Here is a 7,500-nt window from a genome sequence, read left to right on the forward strand (position 1 = left end):
TTCCGTAGGTGAACCTGCGGAAGGATCATTAACGTACATTTACTATTAAGTGAATGAAACGTGTGCTATATGTCGCAATATAATTGTTGCAGACTAAATGTTGTGCGCTCCCATAGTAATATACTGTGGGCAAAAGCCTCTGGCAATGATCATTCGTTTCATTAACGTTTGACCGGAGCTAAGTCGCAAAATATTGCGCAGTGTGCAAAAGCAGCGTGACGCAGTTTACAACCGCTTAGTCGCGCTCTTATGCATTGTGTGAGAGCACTGCCATGTATATCTGCTCGGTATCGCCAATGCCTGAGCGAAGACGAAGTTTCGTTGTGAAACGGGCGTTCTTTTTGAATATTTATACTTTAAACGCATAGCTCAATCAATTCTTTGGGCGCTAGATGAAAGTCTAGTGTTTTAAGTCGATTGTAGTAAACGCTTGCGTTAGTATTCATATACTCTGCACATTTTTATTCAAATTGTGCGAATTTGAACATTCGCTTCATTGCGTTGTTTTAAGAAAATGAAAAATCAGCGAAAGCAGATTTTTCAATCTCACACACAGTGAAATTCGTATTTCAATTTTAAAGCGAGGACGTTTGTTTTGGACCACAACGTGCTCTAAAATTGCTAAAGTGGTTGCGCGTCCTAGAGAATTTATTTTTCTGCGACCCGCCCTATAGCCTGTCCAGACCATCGCGGTGATGGTTCGCACGGTAACCCGAGGCGACCCGTCGCTGCAGGTCAAACTGTCGTAGACCGTGTCTAGAATAATATACGCCGTATATGTTTGGATGTCGGTTTACGGCCGGGTTCTGGACCTTATTTATAAGTGTTCAACCATACTGTACAGCATATCGCGGGCATGTGTCGTTGACGCAAAGATCTTATGCGGAAAATAAAATTACAAATGCAATCAACTCAATACTCTCCGAGCGAAATAAAAGTTAGTTATAACGATGAATTCTTATAATGAATTCGCCCCGACGTTTTCAATCTAACGAAGGGTAAAGAGAACTGTTTGAAATTAACTGGGTCTGCGGACCGCAAATTTCATGTACGGACCGCCGTTTCGAACGGTTGTTAAGGTCTAGCCTCTGTGTAAGCGCAGAATATATAAAATATCAAGTCGCGATGTAAACTGTTCGTCATGTCCGGGAATATCGTACGACTCAGATATATATATGTAAGAAAATTCGTTGTTTAGAAATATTCATCGAACTTTTCTATACAAAGTGTGGTCTCTCGGGTGACGCCGAGGGACATTTACGCACTATGCTATTATATATATAGCACCCTGGTTGATCCTGCCAGTAGTATATGCTTGTCTCAAAGATTAAGCCATGCATGTCTCAGTGCAAGCCACATTAAGGTGAAACCGCGAATGGCTCATTACATCAGTTATGGTTCCTTAGATCGTACCCACATTACTTGGATAACTGTGGTAATTCTAGAGCTAATACATGCAAATAGAGTTCCGACCAGAGATGGAAGGAATGCTTTTATTAGATCAAAACCAATCGGTGGCGGGCTTGCCTTGCTCACCGTTTGACTTGGTGACTCTGAATAACTTTGTGCCGATCGCACGGTCTAGTACCGGCGACGCATCTTTCAAATGTCTGCCTTATCAACTGTCGATGGTAGTTTCTGCGACTACCATGGTTGTTACGGGTAACGGGGAATCAGGGTTCGATTCCGGAGAGGGAGCCTGAGAAACGGCTACCACATCCAAGGAAGGCAGCAGGCGCGCAAATTACCCACTCCCGGCACGGGGAGGTAGTGACGAAAAATAACGATACGGGACTCATCCGAGGCCCCGTAATCGGAATGAGTACACTTTAAATCCTTTAACGAGGATCTATTAGAGGGCCAGTCTGGTGCCAGCAGCCGCGGTAATTCCAGCTCTAATAGCGTATATTAAAGTTGTTGCGGTTAAAAAGCTCGTAGTTGAATCTGTGTCCCACACTGTCGGTTCACCGCTCGCGGTGTTCAACTGGCATGTCTGTGGGACGTCCTACCGGTGGGCTTAGCCCGTAAAAAGGCGGCCCAACTCAAAATCCTACCAAGGTGCTCTTCACCGAGTGTCGAGGTGGGCCGGTACGTTTACTTTGAACAAATTAGAGTGCTTAAAGCAGGCTCATTCGCCTGAATATTGTGTGCATGGAATAATGGAATAGGACCTCGGTTCTATTTTGTTGGTTTTCGGAATTCCGAGGTAATGATTAATAGGGACAACTGGGGGCATTCGTATTGCGACGTTAGAGGTGAAATTCTTGGATCGTCGCAAGACGGACAGAAGCGAAAGCATTTGCCAAATGTGTTTTCATCAATCAAGAACGAAAGTTAGAGGTTCGAAGGCGATCAGATACCGCCCTAGTTCTAACCATAAACGATGCCAGCTAGCGATCCGCCGAAGTTCCTCCGATGACTCGGCGGGCAGCTTCCGGGAAACCAAAGCTTTTGGGTTCCGGGGGAAGTATGGTTGCAAAGCTGAAACTTAAAGGAATTGACGGAAGGGCACTACAAGGAGTGGAGCCTGCGGCTTAATTTGACTCAACACGGGAAACCTCACCAGGTCCAGACACCGGAAGGATTGACAGATTGAGAGCTCTTTCTTGATTCGGTGGGTGGTGGTGCATGGCCGTTCTTAGTTGGTGGAGTGATTTGTCTGGTTAATTCTGATAACGAACGAGACTCTAGCCTGCTAAATAGACGTACTTTCTGGTATCGCAAAGACCCTCCGCTTCGGCTTCGGTCGTTGTTGGTTGTGGTTCTCACTACCGGCGTACAAATATATCTTCTTAGAGGGACAGGCGACATTTAGTCGCACGAAATTGAGCAATAACAGGTCTGTGATGCCCTTAGATGTTCTGGGCCGCACGCGCGCTACACTGAAGAGATCAGCAGGTTTTCCTTGGCCGAAAGGTCCGGGTAATCCGTTGAAGCCTCTTCGTGCTAGGGATTGGGGCTTGCAATTCTTCCCCATGAACGAGGAATTCCTAGTAAGCGCGAGTCATAAGCTTGCGTTGATTATGTCCCTGCCCTTTGTACACACCGCCCGTCGCTACTACCGATTGAATTATTTAGTGAGGTCTTCGGACCGGTGCGCGGCAGCGTTTCGACATTGCCGATGTTGCTGGGAAGATAACCAAACTTGATTATTTAGAGGAAGTAAAAGTCGTAACAAGGTTTCCGTAGGTGAACCTGCGGAAGGATCATTAACGTACATTTACTATTAAGTGAATGAAACGTGTGCTATATGTCGCAATATAATGTTGCAGACTAAATGTTGTGCGCTCCCATAGTATAATATACTGTGGGCAAAAGCCTCTGGCAATGATCATTCGTTTCATTAACGTTTGACCGGAGCTAGTCGCAAAATATTGCGCAGTGTGCAAAAGCAGCGTGACGCAGTTTACAACCGCTTAGCGCTCTTATGCATTGTGTGAGAGCACTGCCATGTATATCTGCTCGGTATCGCCAGATGCCTGAGCGAATGACGAAGTTCGTTGTGAAAACGGCGTTCTTTTTGAATATTATACTTTAAACGCATAGCTCAATCAATTCTTTGGGCGCTAGATGAAAGTCTAGTGTTTTAAAGTCGATTGTAGTAAACGCTTGCGTTAGTATTCTATATACTCTGCACATTTTATTCAAATTGTGCGAATTTGAACATTCGCTTCATTGCGTTGTTTTAAGAAAATGAAAAATCAGCGAAAGCAGATTTTTCAATCTCACACACAGTGAAATATTCGTATTTCAATTTTAAAGCGAGGACGTTTGTTTTTGGACCACAACGTGCTCTAAAATTGCTAAAGTGGTTGCGCGTCCTAGAGAATTTATTTTCTTGCGACCCGCCATATAGCCTGTCCAGACCATCGCGGTGATGGTTCGCACGGTAACCCGAGGCGACCCGTCGCTGCAGGTCAAACTGTCGTAGACCGTGTCTAGAATAATATACGCCGTATATGTTTGGATGTCGGTTTACGGCCGGGTTCTGGACCTTATTTATAAGTGTTCAACCATACTGTACAGCATATCCGCGGGCATGTGTCGTTGACGCAAAGACTCTTATGCGGAAAATAAAATATACAAATGCAATCAACTCAATACTCTCCGAGCGAGAATAAAAGTTAGTTATAACGATGAATTCTTATAATGAATTCGCCCCGACGTTTTCAATCTAACGAAGGGTAAAGAGACTGTTTGAAATTAACTGGGTCTGCGGACCGCAAATTTCATGTACGGACCGCCGTTTCGACGGTTGTTAAAGGTCTAGCCTCTGTGTAAGCGCAGAATATATAAAATATCAAGTCGCGATGTAAACTGTTCGTCATGTCCAGGGAATATCGTACGACTCAGATATATATATGTAAGAAAATTCGTTGTTTAGAAATATTCATCGAACTTTTCTATACAAAGTGTGGTCTCTCGGGTGACGCCGAGGGACATTTACGCACTATGCTATTATATATATAGCACCCTGGTTGATCCTGCCAGTAGTATATGCTTGTCTCAAAGATTAAGCCATGCATGTCTCAGTGCAAGCCACATTAAGGTGAAACCGCGAATGGCTCATTACATCAGTTATGGTTCCTTAGATCGTACCCACATTACTTGGATAACTGTGGTAATTCTAGAGCTAATACATGCAAATAGAGTTCCGACCAGAGATGGAAGGAATGCTTTTATTAGATCAAAACCAATCGGTGGCGGGCTTGCCTTGCTCACCGTTTGACTTGGTGACTCTGAATAACTTTGTGCCGATCGCACGGTCTAGTACCGGCGACGCATCTTTCAAATGTCTGCCTTATCAACTGTCGATGGTAGTTTCTGCGACTACCATGGTTGTTACGGGTAACGGGGAATCAGGGTTCGATTCCGGAGAGGGAGCCTGAGAAACGGCTACCACATCCAAGGAAGGCAGCAGGCGCGCAAATTACCCACTCCCGGCACGGGGAGGTAGTGACGAAAAATAACGATACGGGACTCATCCGAGGCCCCGTAATCGGAATGAGTACACTTTAAATCCTTTAACGAGGATCTATTAGAGGGCCAGTCTGGTGCCAGCAGCCGCGGTAATTCCAGCTCTAATAGCGTATATTAAAGTTGTTGCGGTTAAAAAGCTCGTAGTTGAATCTGTGTCCCACACTGTCGGTTCACCGCTCGCGGTGTTCAACTGGCATGTCTGTGGGACGTCCTACCGGTGGGCTTAGCCCGTAAAAAGGCGGCCCAACTCAAAATCCTACCAAGGTGCTCTTCACCGAGTGTCGAGGTGGGCCGGTACGTTTACTTTGAACAAATTAGAGTGCTTAAAGCAGGCTCATTCGCCTGAATATTGTGTGCATGGAATAATGGAATAGGACCTCGGTTCTATTTTGTTGGTTTTCGGAATTCCGAGGTAATGATTAATAGGGACAACTGGGGGCATTCGTATTGCGACGTTAGAGGTGAAATTCTTGGATCGTCGCAAGACGGACAGAAGCGAAAGCATTTGCCAAATGTGTTTTCATCAATCAAGAACGAAAGTTAGAGGTTCGAAGGCGATCAGATACCGCCCTAGTTCTAACCATAAACGATGCCAGCTAGCGATCCGCCGAAGTTCCTCCGATGACTCGGCGGGCAGCTTCCGGGAAACCAAAGCTTTTGGGTTCCGGGGGAAGTATGGTTGCAAAGCTGAAACTTAAAGGAATTGACGGAAGGGCACTACAAGGAGTGGAGCCTGCGGCTTAATTTGACTCAACACGGGAAACCTCACCAGGTCCAGACACCGGAAGGATTGACAGATTGAGAGCTCTTTCTTGATTCGGTGGGTGGTGGTGCATGGCCGTTCTTAGTTGGTGGAGTGATTTGTCTGGTTAATTCTGATAACGAACGAGACTCTAGCCTGCTAAATAGACGTACTTTCTGGTATCGCAAAGACCCTCCGCTTCGGCTTCGGTCGTTGTTGGTTGTGGTTCTCACTACCGGCGTACAAATATATCTTCTTAGAGGGACAGGCGACATTTAGTCGCACGAAATTGAGCAATAACAGGTCTGTGATGCCCTTAGATGTTCTGGGCCGCACGCGCGCTACACTGAAGAGATCAGCAGGTTTTCCTTGGCCGAAAGGTCCGGGTAATCCGTTGAAGCCTCTTCGTGCTAGGGATTGGGGCTTGCAATTCTTCCCCATGAACGAGGAATTCCTAGTAAGCGCGAGTCATAAGCTTGCGTTGATTATGTCCCTGCCCTTTGTACACACCGCCCGTCGCTACTACCGATTGAATTATTTAGTGAGGTCTTCGGACCGGTGCGCGGCAGCGTTTCGACATTGCCGATGTTGCTGGGAAGATAACCAAACTTGATTATTTAGAGGAAGTAAAAGTCGTAACAAGGTTTCCGTAGGTGAACCTGCGGAAGGATCATTAACGTACATTTACTATTAAGTGAATGAAACGTGTGCTATATGTCGCAATATAATGTTGCAGACTAAATGTTGTGCGCTCCCATAGTATAATATACTGTGGGCAAAAGCCTCTGGCAATGATCATTCGTTTCATTAACGTTTGACCGGAGCTAGTCGCAAAATATTGCGCAGTGTGCAAAAGCAGCGTGACGCAGTTTACAACCGCTTAGCGCTCTTATGCATTGTGTGAGAGCACTGCCATGTATATCTGCTCGGTATCGCCAGATGCCTGAGCGAATGACGAAGTTCGTTGTGAAAACGGCGTTCTTTTTGAATATTATACTTTAAACGCATAGCTCAATCAATTCTTTGGGCGCTAGATGAAAGTCTAGTGTTTTAAAGTCGATTGTAGTAAACGCTTGCGTTAGTATTCTATATACTCTGCACATTTTATTCAAATTGTGCGAATTTGAACATTCGCTTCATTGCGTTGTTTTAAGAAAATGAAAAATCAGCGAAAGCAGATTTTTCAATCTCACACACAGTGAAATATTCATATTTCAATTTTAAAGCGAGGACGTTTGTTTTTGGACCACAACGTGCTCTAAAATTGCTAAAGTGGTTGCGCGTCCTAGAGAATTTATTTTCTTGCGACCCGCCATATAGCCTGTCCAGACCATCGCGGTGATGGTTCGCACGGTAACCCGAGGCGACCCGTCGCTGCAGGTCAAACTGTCGTAGACCGTGTCTAGAATAATATACGCCGTATATGTTCGGATGTCGGTTTACGGCCGGGTTCTGGACCTTATTTATAAGTGTTCAACCATACTGTACAGCATATCCGCGGGCATGTGTCGTTGACGCAAAGACTCTTATGCGGAAAATAAAATATACAAATGCAATCAACTCAATACTCTCCGAGCGAGAATAAAAGTTAGTTATAACGATGAATTCTTATAATGAATTCGCCCCGACGTTTTCAATCTAACGAAGGGTAAAGAGACTGTTTGAAATTAACTGGGTCTGCGGACCGCAAATTTCATGTACGGACCGCCGTTTCGACGGTTGTTAAAGGTCTAGCCTCTGTGTAAGCGCAGAATATATAAAATATCAAGTCGCGATGT

General features: G+C 45.2%; 2 non-coding genes across 2 annotated transcripts; both read left to right on the forward strand.

Moving 5' to 3' along the window:
- The first annotated feature begins 1,285 nt into the window (after nucleotides 1-1,285).
- Nucleotides 1,286-3,212, forward strand: LOC113380844. Its single transcript, XR_003367482.1, has one exon. It is a non-coding gene; the product is annotated as a small subunit ribosomal RNA (ribosomal RNA).
- Nucleotides 3,213-4,471: 1,259 nt separating this feature from the next.
- Nucleotides 4,472-6,398, forward strand: LOC113380845. The gene has a single exon (XR_003367483.1). It is a non-coding gene; the product is annotated as a small subunit ribosomal RNA (ribosomal RNA).
- The last annotated feature ends 1,102 nt before the right edge of the window (nucleotides 6,399-7,500 follow it).

Source organism: Ctenocephalides felis, unplaced genomic scaffold (assembly GCF_003426905.1).
Source record: "Ctenocephalides felis isolate EL2017-DRISC unplaced genomic scaffold, ASM342690v1 CF-g0.4_SCAFFOLD_02408, whole genome shotgun sequence".
In the NCBI taxonomy this organism is placed as follows: domain Eukaryota; kingdom Metazoa; phylum Arthropoda; class Insecta; order Siphonaptera; family Pulicidae; genus Ctenocephalides; species Ctenocephalides felis.